The following is a 16736-nucleotide window of genomic DNA, read 5'->3' as shown; positions in this document are numbered from 1 at the left end:
TTCTTTTACTCAATCCTTGCCTCGGTTGTTTATCAAGCATAGCTTGCTTAGCTCTCTAATGTCATGCGTATCACGTTCTGCACGTAATGTAAAAGCGCCAGTAGGCCGCATTCTTGCATGCGTTCGCGTTCTATACCATGTCCCAAACATGTTATGCAAACCGCCTTTCCAAAAAGTTTTCAAAGTAAAGTCGAGGAAACGTCATGGAGGGGCTTTATGTTAGGTCACTCGCTTCAGAAGCTCCAAGCGCTCGGCTGGCCTGACGCTGATTGGTAGGCTGGCTCTGTGACGTCATGAGGCCACGTGGCATGTACCAGTTTGCGAGAGCCGCCAACTCGGGCTATGCTTTGGATATGGGAGGATAAGATGCAGAATTGAACCCTCTGAGGCCCTTGTATTCAGACAAGCCATCCCTAGGCCGCGCACGTATGTTCGGTAAGGTTTGGTTAAGGCGGGGATTTACATCTGTACGTATGTCGGGTGGCGTTTCAAAAAAACGTGCCAGCTTCTAAATGTATGCAAATGACCGTGAGTGTGAAGTAATATAGGCACAAATTGAGGGAGAAGTGATTAGGTGAGTTACAGAGTTCACGTATTACATGAACTAGGATTATAAAGTGTCCCCCAATTTCTTTTTCCACTCGTCCTCGAGCATACGTGAATATTGTCATAGCTTTTAGACGTCCAGAAATGGCCCTATAGTTTACCAATTCCAGCTTTGCGCCCTTTGCTCATGATGACTTATACCAATGTCTGAATTTGTGCAGGACATATGTGCCAGTAAATACAAACACGAAATTGGCACGTTTATCAAATATTTTTTTTTCATCAGCGGAGCATTATTTCATGCCCGCTTGTACTGCCACGCACTGCTTACGCAGGCTACGATGCGGTATTTCGGCGCTTTGTGTTGTGAATAGACGACGCGGCGCCGATCGCGCAGGTACGCGCTCTTTGAAAAACTAAACCGGACGTGGTCCTTCCCCCCTCTCTCTTTTCGGCGTCGATGGTGGCGGGGCGCTTCTCAGCAGTGGTGTCATAGTACGCGCGGCATGACGGCAGAGGGTTTCCAGCAGGCCGAACCCAGTCGAGTGCGTTGTGCATTCTTCTTTGAATATACAGGCATTATTGGCGGGTAAATATCGCATGAAGCCTACAAGGCTCATGAATCAACTTTTTTACGTTTATTCAGGAATGGCAAAGAGGGTTTACACGAAGTATTTCTATTTCTATTTTATTTTTTATCTTTATAGTGTATCCATATCTATGGTGACGGAGCCTACGTAGTGGCTTAAGTTTTGTGACCATCAGACAGCTTTTACAAGACTCTTCTCAATGCTCGCTTTCTCGCGGGCAGCTTCTCTACCTACTGGAGCGATTGCCACCAAACAAAACACCTGCTAGAAAGGCTATTTGTATGACTCCGTCGGGAGGGTGTTGGTTTGACCTTTTAGAGCCTGTTTTCTCGCGACTCCATAAAGGGTGTTCGGTGGGCTTCTTCGATTGGATGATCCGATGATCGCCCCAGTCCGTGTTTCACAAAGGTGTAGAAGTATACCAAGAACTGGAGGAAACTATCCGTAAAATGTTTTCGTGCGTCATATCATAGTCATATCGCATCACTGCGCTGCAATTGTACTCAGTCTGTGCATACACTGCCTTGCTCCGTCATCTGTCATACTTGGAACCTCTTTGAAAGTGCAGTGTGCAAGGTGAGGCCTCCAAAACGGCGTGTCCACCAATTAGACTATTCTTTGAATGCAGTCGTTTCATTCGCGTCAATCAGGAGTTGGCGCTGGTATTAGGCATGGAATGAAACAGCACTGTCAAGCTGCAGTTGTGAGACATTGTTCAAGCGCACGAAAAACGCAGGGACGAAGGTATAGAACGCCGGACTTCAACTGCCTCACAATTGTACTAGAACCCAACTAGCCCAGCTTTCTACGCTTAGTGTCAAGCTGATTTTATTGGTCGCCAATAAAAGATACTTTATTTTTCAGCCCTAGCATAGTTATATCAGAACTGTCTTCCTGGCGCTATTTGCGCTATCGACTTAAAGGAGTTTCTGGATGCTGCGAAATTGCAGCGGAGAGATTCTTACTGTACTTTTCCGTGTACTTTCAAGATATTTAATGTGCTTCAAATTGTGACCGATTAGTTGTGCATCTTTTTTTTTCTTTTGTCTACCCTTCCCCCCGGTCATATTTAATTTTTTGAGTCTGTATTGGCATGGTGATATCGAAATTCGCAATCAGTATCAATGTTAAACTAGTCAGCATTAAAACTTCTGCGTGTACTTTCCAATAATGCATGCGACACACAAGCTCGGACTCCTGCAGCTGCCATACGAAGGGCAGTACTCTCCTCCCTTTAACTACCGGGTATCCCTTGCCGAATAGGGGTAATTAATTTTGATCGATGAGATGTATGTAAAGAGAAATACGCAGCAAAAGACTGAAAGCTGGCCGTTAGCGAGAGCGCTCGGCGAATACGTTCACGGAAGTCGAAGCAACAAGAGCAAGACCGGATGGCACGTGCTCCTTGCTTGGTGGTCGGTCATGAGGAAAACGACCATTAGGCGCTTCTTTAGTTATGCGCTGCACCTGGTCTTGTCTTTTTTTAATTTGTTTAAGAGGAACAAAGAGCATGAGCTTTAGTTGCTGCGGCGATTTTGCGAAAATCCCACTTCGCATCGTGAGCGAGTCAACTCAATATGGAGGTAAGGTGGTGTCAATTGCACGCTTGCACGCTGCATTTGTTAACCAGCGCTTAAGGTACGGTTGCGCGCGGTAGGTAATAAAGGGAACACTTAGTTGGCACTCAAGACCGCATTATGCTCAGAGGATAGCGTTATGAGAAGCTATTCTGCAGTTAAAAGGCGTGGTATTTCTATACGCGTTTAGGTACGTGTTGTCAGAAGACGACGCGCTTAACCTGAACCATGACTGGTGTATAGGACGGATAAATGTGCAACCCATAGCCCTGTGCTGCCGGTGGTTCTAGCGAACTCTTCGGAGACGAGGACCGTACCAGAAACCACGAAAAAATTTTTCACGCACGCCTGTATAAATTTTAATCTGGCGAAATCTCAAGAAGTCTCGAACTCAGCTCTATAAACAAGTGTAGTGTACCGTCAACTCCGCGTTGTGAATGCCTATGTTTACGAAACTGATGCACCAGACGCCAACGTCACTGACGACGTGCTAGCAACAGGGAAGTGTAGTCTGTCTAAAGTTGAAAGCCCAGAGGGTCTCTTCTATGGTGTGCAGTTGCGCACCATTAGTATGCATGAAAGTGCTTCTTATTGGAGATAGGTCAAATAGTCTTACCTTCATGATATTTGGAACGCTCAGAATGCTTTGCGATCTACACAGTGTGGCTCAGTTCAGAAGCAAACCCCATGGGCTCTAAACTTTTGAAAAGAGACTGCACAGAATTACGCGGACAACATCCGACTGTCGTTTCGACACCGCAGTTCTCGACGCCCTCGGCAGCGGGCCGGCGAACTCGACCGTTTTCTGAGACATATGCACAAGGGCTCGCACTTTTCTTGGTTTCCTCGATCCTTGACACTCGTCACAGCTGTAGCGTTGTTTTTGCTAAATAGTCTCGGAGCTGTCACCGACGTTTTGGTTGCTAACGCACTGCGTCCAATGACGCTGTCGTTAGTCACGGGTGGTCGCCCGCGGGCTTTGTTCGTTGCCCCAAAACCCAAAACGAAGGAACCTGCAGCCTGTCCCCACGGCGAGCTTCCCTCAGACTGGGTAGGATCCTGTGTATTGGCTAATTAGCTGTGGGAGGTGCAGCAACCTCCCTGACTGCTTAACGAGCCTTCCATTTGATACGGGCCATGCGGGGGGTATACCCTATCACTATTTGGCAATACAAAACTGTCCCCAGACATGTATGCGTTAGGCATGCTTGAGGTGGCGTACGCGAACAGCCAACGGGCCCTTGAGAGCTGCAGGCGAGGAGTTTGGCGGTACACGTCATGTACAGTGTTTGTTAAAAGTTTAGATAACAAGGGGCCTGGTTCTGAACCACATCGTGTGACGCGTAATGCATTGTCAGTGTTCACAATCGCTTTAAGATATTATTTTGTCCTACCCTTTCGAAGAGAAAGTGCTTACATGATTGCTAAAGAACTTCTACTACACCGCTTAGGAGCAGACACCGTGGACTCTAAACTTTTGACAGAGACTACGTGCAGGTGGATTATCGCCATCAGCCTATCTGTTTGTTCAGCGCCGGATACTGCAGTCGTTCGGTTCCGTCTTGGTTTGCGCGTATGCTTATGTACGTACTGGTGTGGCGCCTAGTCTAGATGCGACTAGAGACGTCGCCTGGCTTAGCCTGACTGGGCCATTAGCACTAAGAAAAAAGCACGGTAGCTTACTGCGAGAGCGCTTGCATCTTCGTCGTGGTAGGAAAGTGAGACAGGAATATTCATAGTTAATAAAAACAGCGCAAACGAGAAGACGTATACGACAAGATAAAAGGAAGCTACAGGACAAGAGCTTGTCGTGAGGCTATAGCCTCCTTTTATCTTGTCCTCTGTCTTCTTGTTTGCGCTGTTTTTATTAACTATGGATGTTTGCCAACTCGCCCAATAAAGTTTCTTGTTGAGACAGGTATATTGAGACGGTTTTTATTGTAGGTCCTGTTGTAGCGAATTTAGCGGCGTCGCACATTTCTTCGTTACACAACAACACCGCACAACACAAGCGCTGGGCTAACCACACTTGGCACCGCGTACAGAGAGAGAACGTCGGTAAGTCATTTCGAGTCGTTGTTGATACCTGGCGTGAATAACGACTGGCTTGGAGGAGCCGGCTGCCTGTCTCGCTCTTTCTTTTCTTTTGGTCGGCCCGAGCGAGTTTGGTGCGCTCGCGAGTGGTGACATAAAACGAGTTTGCTGTTTATCCAGCGCGCGCGCCCGTGTACGCGCGTCCCAAGGACGGGGTTGTTTCCACTAGGCTTGGTTCCAGTACGAACCCTTGATTTCAGTAAACTCTGATGCCTCGGTGCTGCAAGATGCATTGAGCGCTGCATCATAGGTGATGACTTGCGGCCCCGGCCATTTAACTGCGAACACATTTCGTAACACCCAAGTAAGACAACGCTAAGAGGCGAGTTGGTCAGGGAAGGGACGTGAGAAAATGTCAGAAAATGGCAAATCAAGGATAAGAAATGGGCATGTGTGGGACCTGTAAAACGAAGACAGTATAACCGGTGGTCGCTGAGAGTAACGGGTTGGACTCCAAGCGAAGGCGAGCAGGGGGCGGCAAAAAGTCAAGTTGGTAGATCAGGTGACGAAGTCCACTTGGACAATGTAGCCGCACAGCTGGCATTTGGGCCGGGTAAATTAGTGGGGCATATATGGGACGTGCCTTTACACTGAAGTGAGCGTAATAGTTAGGCCAATGATGATGAAGTCTGGCCGGGTAGGGTACACGGCCTTCTCGTGGTTTGTGTGGCTGAAGACGGGGTCGACCGGTATAATTGCAGTCCCGTCTACTAAATAACGAGCAGTAAACTTGTGAAAAAGAGGGTTTGGTTTAGGCATGGTTTTAATTTAGTTATATACGAGCGGAAGCTCTGTTAACATTGCTTACCAAAGTTGTACACGATTTGAATTAGAGTAGCGCTCAAGCTTGGCTTTAAGAATAAACGTGGTAGCACCTTTAACGTCGGTACTTTTTATTCAGTGAGTTTATATATTTTTATGTAAGTTTATTATTTTTTTATTATTATTATTATTTTTTTTGGGGGGGGGGGGGACAAAGCGCAGTGTCTGCCTTCACACGAGGTCATTCGGGCTCAGCCAGGCGAAATTCGAGGTTGCACCTTGAGTAGTAGAGCTAAGGTATAAAAATAGTTTTGTAATTAAGGCGGCCGTTATAAGTTTGCGAAATGAGTATCGTGTATTTATTTCCAATTTTCTCAATACTGACCGTTCAATCTGTCAATCTCGCCGACTGTTGGCTTCTTTCCTTCATATATATATATATATATATATATATATATATATATATATATATATATATATATATATATATATATATCAATTCTGCACTTTCCCATCGAGTAATCCTCGCGACGCTGACTATAGTAGATATTCGCGCTTGTGTACGGGCCCTGCGAGCCTGCATCTTCTCCGCGGAGCCGCGGGGAACTGACCTCATGACGTCACGGCACTTCTCATGTTCTGCCGGGGCTGAAGATGAAGGCCTCGCAACTTTCCCCGACTTCCACGGCAGCGAAAACGGTTGGCGAAGGCTGAAGCTGACTCAATCGGGCGAGGATTTCTTTTTCGTCTCGCGTATGGACTGGCGGGGGCCCTTCCATGGAATAAACCCGCCTAGGATTTGTCGTATGGCACGTTGCTCGAAAATGTGTCAACTGGTTTGTTTTCGAATTCATCATTGGAATCAGTTGGTGAAATAAAAAGCAAACACTACTACGTGCGTTCAAGTTCACTCGGCGGGTGCTGATAATCAGATGACTGAGTGGGAGCTTTTTGTTTTATATTTTGGTGCCTGTTAACGCCGTCACCAGAACGGGTCCTCGCTTGCAGCATGCCTGCACGTATACATATAGTGCCTAGGGTAAACAGATGCCAGCACATTAGGTGATAGTGAAACGCCGCCAAGGGCATCTTGCACTGGATGCTCGCAATTACTCTAACCGCGCCGTCTCGTAACGCAAAGCTTGTCGTTGTACCGGACCTTCTGTTTACTCTCGAGATAGACGATGCCATACCTTATGAAAAACAAAACAAAAATTCATAAAGAAACTGGCTGCATCGAATGTGCAAGCAACCATGCTATGCGCGAGGCTGACAAGCTTGGCTTCTTTCCGCCGCGTTGTGGATACCGCCGGCGTTCTGGAAGAAGCTGCTGTTTGCGTCGAACACGGCCACTATAATAACGGTCCAGGAAAATTCGAGGACTTCTCTCTTCGTTTAGCGAACGCTTAGTAGAAAAGAGTGCTGTTGTGTGCGTCTCAATATGTATTCAGCGTTTGCTGCAAACATTTGCCCGTATTAATGCGCGTACAACCCCGCGCCGTCGTAGTAACTCCTTTGAACCAACGAGTCTTAACGATCGCTTGAACTGTAAGTCCTTTGTTTCTGAAGGAGTATATCTGATAAGAGCATGTAGTTCAGTCTAAATTGATTTATCAGTCCTACTCAATACGCATGTATTCTATTGTGTGCGTCGATAGTGATTATTTTACTATAAACGTTTCTTAAAGGGCCACTGTCCAGGAAAGGGCCTTTTAAGCAAAGGAGCCCAGTGTTTCGATCAGGTACCGGAGATAGTCTGTGCAAAATGCTACAGTGACACGCGCGCCGCAAAGCAACGAAAATACAAATCAAAGCTCTCTCATGCTCTCCTTCGGGAAGCCAGCTTCCCCGTTTCCTGCGCTGGCCCGTCGAGTCACAGTTATGACGTACTTCCCGAGAACGACGTCCATTGGTTCGTCTCGCTGACTGACGGGAGAAGGATGGGTGTCTACCGCTCGCTGCGCGCTTTTCCCTCGCCATGGCCAGACTAAATACAGTGGCGCACGCTCGCTTCCCCGTTTTTTTTTTCTTTTTTTTTTCGCGCACGCGGAGTGCCACGCCCCACCTCCCGCCAAATGCGGAGGAGGAAGGGGAATTTGTCTTGCGGAGGCTAGACGACCTCGGGCAGGAGAGTGAAAAACCTTTGCGAGGGAACGGAAGGAGAGAAGCATGGCAGAGTCGGGTGATTGCGGTGGCTGTAACTGCGTTATTAGTTACTCTTTTCAAAAACATTTTGCGGCCTTGCGTTCTAGGGGCGAAGTCTCACAGTCACCGGAGAAGAAAATATTTTCAACCAGAGGGTGGACAGTGGGCCTTTAAGCGGTCAAAGACAGCCCTGCCTTTATCGATGTCGCTCCGCTCCGGCGTCAAAAGGAAGGTTGTCAGTAGAAGACTTGAGTATAGGACTCGTTACCGTATACCGCTGTCGTCAGCCACCAACGGTGCATTGTGTTTTTCAGTTTATTCTGCTGTGGCGTTGAACAAAAGGTTGTTAGCAGAGAGCTTAAGCAGATCGTTAATGTTTACCGCTCACACCGTTGGCGTGTTATACTGTTATACTCTGAAAATTATTCATGTAAGAAACCTTCAGCACTTTTTTTGTTGTTGTTGTTGTTTTAGTATCAGTAGTAGCAAGCTCAGTAACTCCAGCTCAGTTACGTCATCTCTGCCTGATCACTCCTGTACTCTGTTGCGAACGGTACGGGAGAGTTTCCTCGTCCATCTGATGGCCAGTGAAAATATTCCCACTGTAGTCATGCGGTGTTGATGATCATCGTAATCGCCGTTGATGGCTTGAGTGAGCGACGTGCGGTAAGGTTTTGCTAGACTCTTTTAGAGCGCAGCTCTTTGGCGCCCGTTCCTGGGTTTCGCGGCGGCGTCGGCGTTGTCCCTCGTAACCAGCTCCACTTTCACTCCTACCTTTCTTCCTTCCCTTACGGCGCGGTTGCTGTGTCCACAGAAAACGAGTGAGACAGATACTGCGCCTTTCCATTCATGTGAACCAATTATGAAAGGCACGCTTCACAGCTCAAGTGGGCTTTCACTCTCACCTTCCTTCCTCCCCTTACGGCGCGATTCAGGTGTCCACAGAAACAAGTGTGACAGATACTGCGCCTTTCCATTCATGTGAACCAACTTTGAAAGGCACGCTTCTTCAGAGCTCAAGTGGACTTTCACTCTCACCTTCCTTCCTCCCCTTCCGGCGCGATTCAGGTGTCCACAGAAACAAGTGACCAACACTTCGCCTTTACATTCGTGTGAAACAATTATGAAAGGCACGCTTCACAGCTCAAGTGGAAGACGCGACCACAAATGGTGCACACTGCAAAGATAATTCATGAATAATGCGAGCGCCCACACCGAACTGCAGGGTAACATGTGCAGTAACCGAGAATTCACACACTCACAGAGAAAAGCATCATATTTTGATGTAGCTTGCTTATATGCACCTAGTTCAACTTCGCTTTTCAAAATATGTCTCGAATGGCATCGTTCCAGCATTAAGCTCTTTGGCGCCTGTTCCTGGGTTTCGCGTCGTCGTCGCCGTCGTCCCTCGTAACCAGTTGTCTGTAATTGTACATATATGTCTTGCTCGAATTAGTTGCCTAAATCTATAGAAAAGCTGAAACAGCTGACGAGCTGCGCTCAAATTTCGCATTAGAAAGTACCGTAATCGTCGTCATTTTTTGTAAATTAATTGTATTTTAAATATTCAATGCCATTTTGGTCGTCGGAATTCTAGCAGTATCAAGATAAATAACGTCCGCTCATTAGCGTCATCTCTCACGGATCACGTCTCTACCATGTGGCGAACGCCATTGGAAAGTTTTATTCGTCCACCTGCTAGGTAGTAAAAAATTGACCACTGTGGTCACGGGAAGGTAGAGCTCAGTTCTTGGAATTCGCAAAGCTGGGTCCTATCTGCCTAGTGGATTTCGATTTCTTCAACTTCATCGAAAAAACAAAGGCCGGGTTTCCCGCAGAAAAGTTCTCTTAGGGCCCATCTCACTCTTGTAAGTCCGCTCCTCATTGCAGGTCAAAGGCCACTCCGATAACCATAATAACTCTGTCCTGTGCCACCTGCACCCAGCTTAGCGAGCATATCGTTTAATTTCATCCCTAGATGGCACTGGCCACTTCGGGCTTCAGTCTACTCCGCTAACCCTAAGGGAATTCGCTTATCCCTTACGCGTAACATGACCCGACTTTGTCCGTTTCACTTTGCTGGCTTAAGTTACAGATATCAACTCTCGTTTCCCCCTTGAGCTCTGCTTATACTGGGAAACTGGGAATTTGGAAAACAAACTCAAAGGGAACTTTCGGAACCTGGCATGAAAACGGGTAGATCATAAGCATTGTGGCGCCGCTGTCTCACCTTTTCTGGTTTGCATGTTTTCATGCTGCGTTTTGCAAAGTTGGCTCTGGTATTTTCAGGCACTCATGTACAAATAGCAAGCACAAAAAAGTGTCTTAGCGTTGTTGTTGCGTCACCTCTCTGGGCCAGTTCGATCCAGCGCATTCCTCCCCGTGACCGCGAGACAAACACCCAGACCTCCAGCGACGAGAGGGATTCACCCGCGTAAGCGCCCTCCCCTCCATCAGAGACCGTACCCCAGAAACCGACGCAGCCCCACCGCCTAACAAAGAAAGCCACGAATTCGCTTCCATCGTTGTCAACTGCGCTCGAAGCTTCGGCGTTCCGCGTGAGAAGGTATGGGGACTGGCTGGGCGTCGGCGCCGACCCCGCATTGAGTGATGGATGACCCATTCGTTAGTGCACTGGCGACGCGCTTCCCTTTTAAGTGACGGGGCAATTTGCGCTCCGTAAACACGACTCAATCCTCGCGCTGCGCGTCTTTCCTTCCTTCGCAAACTCGGCTCCACTGCAGCCGCTGGAAGTGGGTGAAATGAGCTGCGGAGAGTGTAGCAGAACTGAGCTTTTGGCCGTGCATCTGGTCCGGGAGCCCGCGTTTTAAAGTCCTCAGGGATGGCACCAATTCGAAGTGTTGGTATACTTTGTAGGGTTGTCGGGTTTGAAGCACCATACTCAAACACTCCGTGTATGGTCTCTCGCCATTTCATATCATGTATTTGATTTATGGCTCAAATCGGAAACTATGTGGAACACGAGCAGTCCGTATGGACAGCGCATTGGGAAAGGGAGAAAGGCGTACGGAGTGACGTATTTCGCATGACGCGGTGAAGCCTAAGCTGATAATATGAAAACCGTGTGTAATAGTGTCAAAAAAAAAAAAAAGGATGTGTGATCTACATCTAAAGTGTGCGGAAGGCATGCACACTTTCATGTATATTCCGCATCACACGGGCTCTGTATTTTCACTGTACTGCATGCATGGATCACGAAGAACATTCCAGGAGCAGAAACTTTCGAGGTTTTCTGAACAGCTGGTCACCTTTCACTACGCCGTTACACCGGAGTATTCAACTGCATACATGACCTCAGTAGTACATCACGCATTCGTCTCCAAATGGTCATGTAAAAGAGTCGCGCTACCACGCTGTCCCCGTACTCTTCCGTCTCCCTGATTGTACGGTTTCAGGTATATTCCACTTTTTCTTGGAATCCAGTCTCTTAAGGCTAGCCGACCATCGCTTACCTCCCCTTAACATGTCCCGCCGAAATCCATTTTCTGGCTCGGCTGCTGTCTCCAAGGTCATCGGATCGAATCCTGACTGCGTTTAGTTGTTGGCGATATGCCGGGCATTTCGCCTCGCAGAGTGCATTGACATCGCACAGTGAGTATACTGGGCGATGTGAGAGCACTCTAAAGAGCTCCAAGTGGTTGAAATTAATCCGCAGTCTCCCGCCACGACTGCCCCATATATATATAGCCCGTGCGTAATTGGGAGATGTTACCCAATCGTCATACTCCCCCAATTAATCCGGTCCTGTGCCAGCTGCAGATACCTTATCCCTGCCAACTTGCTGATCCCATCCGCTGGCGTAATTTTCTTCCGCCTCCTGTTACGCCAGGAATCGAATACAATGGGCTTCTCTGGATTTCACCTGGAATGCCATTACCTCCCGTTTGTTCTCGAAAGCATGCTGCTTTCTGTATCTTCAAATTACCGCTATCATGTTTCTTCCCTTGTCTAAAGTCTTCAAAATTATATCAGTGCTTTTATGCGGTCGCCAACTTTATAAGTATTTGACTACAAATACCATAGGCGGCACCTGGTTATGCTGGCCTCCGGAACTGGCCGCGCGACAGGCTACATGGCATCTTGAAGCGCACTTTTGTTAGTAGCCTAACTGCTGAACTCGGCTGCCTTGTAGCGGCTTGCCTCGGCTGCTCCAGCGACCTTTCTTACGTGCGCACGTCCTCGCGGTCGTTGCGTCGACTACGTGACGTCACGCTGCGCCGGAGACCAATCGGCGACTCGTCCGGACGCCCGGTTAGGTCGATGTTGAGGGCCAAGGTCTGGCGACTGGCGTCGCGGTCGCTGTGAATAAACACAGCCCGCGACTACAGTTGCTACCGCTACTGCGAGCCACTGGCTGGTGGTCGTGCATATCTTTTATCGGCAGCATCGTTCACGGCTGGTTATGACATACAGTTTCTGTTTGTAGCCGTAGTGACGAGCGGCCCTTTACAGCTGGAGGAGCCACCCTTCTTTTTTTTTTAAATTGGTTAAAAACGCTGCTGGTCTCTGGCGAGAGAAAGTCCATTTAGAAGGTTATTTGCACAGTTAAAGAAAAAAAAAAAGAACTGACTTTTTGAACAGTGCAACAAAATTCGAATGTGGCTTGCCTAGCCATATTCGATGACTGCTCCAAAACCTGGGCTCGCTTCATCGTCACTCAGCATGCATGTTGGCGCGGTTTTTCTGCGCGGCTCATCACAACGTTGGGCGCCATTTTTGTGGCGGCGCTCATAATGTTCATGCATTATGACCTGGGAGAGTGGTCGGCGCGGCAGGCTTCAGTAACTTGCAGCAAAGCATGCATTCTTGCCCGATGTCAGTGGCCAAGGCTCCTACGTTTATCATTTTCATCGACTCATATTTGGCACTGGTCGATTTCTTTTCGTCGTGAGTATAGAAAAAAGCAATTTTTATATGTGCATGGCATGACGACTGTAGATTTAATTTACGACTTCGTGTGTCCCCTGGTGTCGACTAGTATCGCGTCTGTCGACAGCTGCAGTCACGGTGTCTGCAGCTTTTATTCTATGACTTATTGTGTGCCTATTCTAACACTTAGCTGTTTCGTGTAAATATTTTTTCTCTAATATTTTCAGTCAGTAATGCCAGAAATATTCAGTTGCTATTCGATTCGACAGTTGCACCATTTGATTCGTTTTCTATTCGGTAGCAAAGCTATAGCCTGTTCGTATTCGAATCGGTTTCGAAGTACGTACTGTTCGCATACCTGTAGTCACGTTATGTTTTTAACCACATGGACCTATGGGGCCTGGGCTCATGCACCGGAGCGATCGAGGTAGGAAAAAAAGGTTCCAGTACGCGCTCGGCACACAAATACTTTACTCAGCTTCTTTATATGTTTTGTAAACACTTGCTCCCCTTCCTTCTTCGCCTGCACCGTCTACGAACGTCGTTCCAGTTTTAGGAGAGCCAATGACAGCCATTTGCCGCTCACGTCACGTGACACTCTTCGCGCCAAAGACAGCACCTGATGTCTCTATGGGGTGCTGGATTGGGAATACTTAAAAATTGTTGGCACATTATATGTTTGCTTCGGAGGTCTTGTACATGGCATGAACACTCTTTAAAGGAGCCTTTCCTCAGCACAATGCTGCCATTTTATAGCCGCTTTTAAAACCGTTTCATGGGCCGTTTAACGAAACCTGAGTGGCCAGGTTTGAATTGCTACCTTTTGCCCCCCCCCCCCCCAAAAAAAAAAAAAAAAAACGACGAATGCGTGTCGTTAATTTCAGCGAAAACGCCGTCACATTCTTTCAGTGGTGGTAGAAAACATCCTCATCGTCGTCATTTTAGGTGGAAATGTTTGTTTGTCCTCCGAGCAGATACGTTACACTTGGGACAGCGGAACTTGCCGCGCACCTCTGACTCGGGGATGAGTCTCTAAACATGTGCGACACACGAGAAACGCAAGCTGTGAAGCTACCCCTCTATGCGACCACCACATTGCTGTGTAGTTGGCAGCAAAACAAGGTGATCGTTCATGATTGTGGCAGAGAAGAGGCGAACCGCCATGTGCGCCATTCGCACAACTCTCGCTTGAAACTGTTCTGTTCGCTCCCTTATTTCGCGGCGGAATTGCTTTTTATTTTCAGTTTTGTTTCTTTCTCAGTTGATGGGGTTTCACTTCGCTTTCAAATCCCATGAGTATAAAAAAAAGTGCTCTGTTTCAATGCACGAATTCAACATCAACGGAAATGAACATCGAAACAATAGAATGGCCAGGTTATGCGCAAACTATCAACTGTTTATTGGCAGGAGCGTCTGCTCAAAATCGTGCGTATTGCCTAAAGCACAACTGTGCGCCGAAATTGTCTGGCTGTGTTCAGCCACTGAGCCGCGTTTAAATACTGGTCGCGTTTCGAAGGAGGGGAACGCCAAAAGGCGCGAGTAGAATTTATTTAACGGGACTGACATCGCACAGCATACCTGTGGTCAACGACAGGTGGCCTTCATGTTTCATGTGACCAGAAAGTATATCGTTTTCTCCAGTCGCTCATGGAGCAGCTGAGGTGTCCACAGGGAACTCAGGCAGATGCCCTGCCTTCCGTTTTTCCTCATTAACCAGTTTTTATTTCTGCACAATACTGTTAAAGGCCCCGTTCTGCCTAAAATCAGTTGCAGCTGTGAGAGAAAAATTACTGGCATATGACTCGGACAGGTGGTATAGTTGCCAGGTGGCGTGGCCCAGCGCCGATTCGTCGATGGCGACGTAACGAGACCAATTGATATAGTATCGCAAAATTTGGAAGATTATCCAAATCTGGAAAATTTGGATAACATGGTAGCTTAGTACTGCATGCTAATAATAATGTGTGGTATATTGAGACACAAATTAATGGGTTTGTAATGGAGTGAGCAAAAATACGTGTACGCGAACTACAGACCCGCAACCCGGCCTCGGCGGCTGCGTTTCGATGGAGGCGAAACGAAGTGGCGTCCGTGTGCTGTGCGATGTCAGCGCACGTTAAAGATCCCCAGGTGGTCGAAATTACTCCGTAGCCCTCCACTACGGCTCCTCTTTCTCTCTTTCCACTTTCATCCCACCTCCCTCCCTTCCCTTACGGCGCGGTTCGGGTGTCCACAGAGCAAGTGTGACAGTTACTGCGCCTTTCCCTTCCTGTGAACCAATTATTATTATTATTATTAACTACAGACCCGCAATAAATAATAATAAATTGGTTCACAGGAAGGGAAAGGCGCAGTAACTGTCACACTTGCTCTGTGGACACCCGAACCGCGCCGTAACGGAAGGGAGGAAGGTGGGAATGAAAGTGGAAAGAGAGAAAGAGGAGCCGTAGTGGAGGGCTACGGAGTAATTTCGACCACCTGGGGATCTTTAACGTGCGCTGACATCGCACAGCACACGACGCCTCTTCGCTTCGCCTCCATCGAAACGCAGCCGCCGCGGTCGGGTTCGAACCCTACAGACCCGCAAGGGAAGCTGCATATGTGAGCCGTTATAACGATATCGCATCGTATATCTTAAATGCGGAGCTTAAGTGATACGGTGAGGGTTCAAACCACCTGGAAATAAAGTACATCAAAGAGAGGCGGAAAGTCCATGGATCGTTGTCATTGGCATTCATAGCTATATGCCTTTGTCATCATTCAATGAACCCTACCTCCGCTTTTCTGTCATCATGCCAAACGTCCTTAGGTGCCGGCGGTTGGCACTGCTATTGGGCAGAGCATTATCGGATTTGGGGTTTGTGTAGCGATACCGGCAGGCCCGTTTGAGATAAGAGCCATATCGGGACTTGGACGCCCGCTTGTATATACTTCCCTTTTACCACAGCTTGGAAAGAGGAATAAGGGGGTCCCTTTTTTGAGTCCGTATCAGCTGTCTCACCCCGCGAACATGACCTCGCTGATAATGCGGTGAGGTGTATACACAAATACCGAGAGTGGTCGTTTAAAACTTAACACTTGGTGAGTGTTTGAGTGTGTGTGTTGACATTTCAACCATGACGCGATAAGAGCAGTTGGGCGCTCGGGCTGTGCATCGACGAAACAGCGTAAATTGAGTGTGCATTTCGAGAATTTTACGACTTATCTTCAGAAGCCACAGTTTGTGGAACTATTGTGAAGTATAGATGGTTTTTCGTGGTTTGATTTTTTGTGTTGCAGTATTAAGCGCATCAGGCGACTTCTCTGTGTGTGACTGTTGCAAAAGCTATCTGCAGACATTTGCTAAACGTTTTTCCTTAGACTTTCAAATTTTAGACTAAGTTATGCGCTTGCAATGATGCGTGCGATGATCTCGTTCCTACGATACGATAGAAAGTACGATATATCTTTGGCCGCCGTGTTGCGATGGAGGCGACGTGCAAAAGGTGCCCGTGTAGTGTGCGATGTCAGCGAATTTTAAGGAATACAGCGGGGTAGATATTACCGGAGACCTCCATTACGACACCCCCTAATAGCCTGAGTAACTTTGCGTCATTAAACCCCGTATACCATCTTTTTGTTGGGGTTTCGGCTTACTGCAACATTTAACGGGGTGGTTTCGGCGTCCCCTCGCTACATTTCTACAGAGTTCAGCGATTTAATTGAATCCCTTTAAATAACTCGTTTCTCTCTCCCACTGGATCTTTGTTGCAGTTTTCAAGTCAGTTTTTCACTGTAATCGCTGGTATAGTTTTATCAATCATGAGAAAAAAAAACTGACATTTTGTTTCTCGTCCTACCGAGCTAGGGTCGGATGTGGATGTGGATACCGATAGCAACATTTCTTCACGTAAACCCCCCAAAAATTATATATATATATATATATATATATATATATATATATATATATATATATATATATATATATATATATATATATATATATATATATGATGAGGTTTGTTTTCAATGGAAGAAAAGGCACCGCGACCGGGTAGCAGCTTGTTTGTGGTCATGTGCGAGTTTTGGCTATATAAAATACCTAATTCTAGTGCGCTATCACTAATACCTGCACTCTCACACTTCCACCATG

General features: G+C 47.3%; 1 protein-coding gene across 1 annotated transcript in view; it reads left to right on the top strand.

Moving 5' to 3' along the window:
- LOC146190021 (ATP-sensitive inward rectifier potassium channel 12-like) overlaps positions 1-16736 on the top strand; it is a 126460-nt gene that overhangs the window by 52318 nt on the left and 57406 nt on the right. The window lies entirely within an intron of this gene.

The sequence above is a fragment of the Amblyomma maculatum genome, chromosome 5 (genome assembly GCF_055883805.1).
Source record: "Amblyomma maculatum isolate TAMU_Amacu chromosome 5, ASM5588380v1, whole genome shotgun sequence".
In the NCBI taxonomy this organism is placed as follows: domain Eukaryota; kingdom Metazoa; phylum Arthropoda; class Arachnida; order Ixodida; family Ixodidae; genus Amblyomma; species Amblyomma maculatum.
Note: the sequence above shows the minus strand (reverse complement) of the source record. Positions and strands in the feature narration are given on the sequence as shown.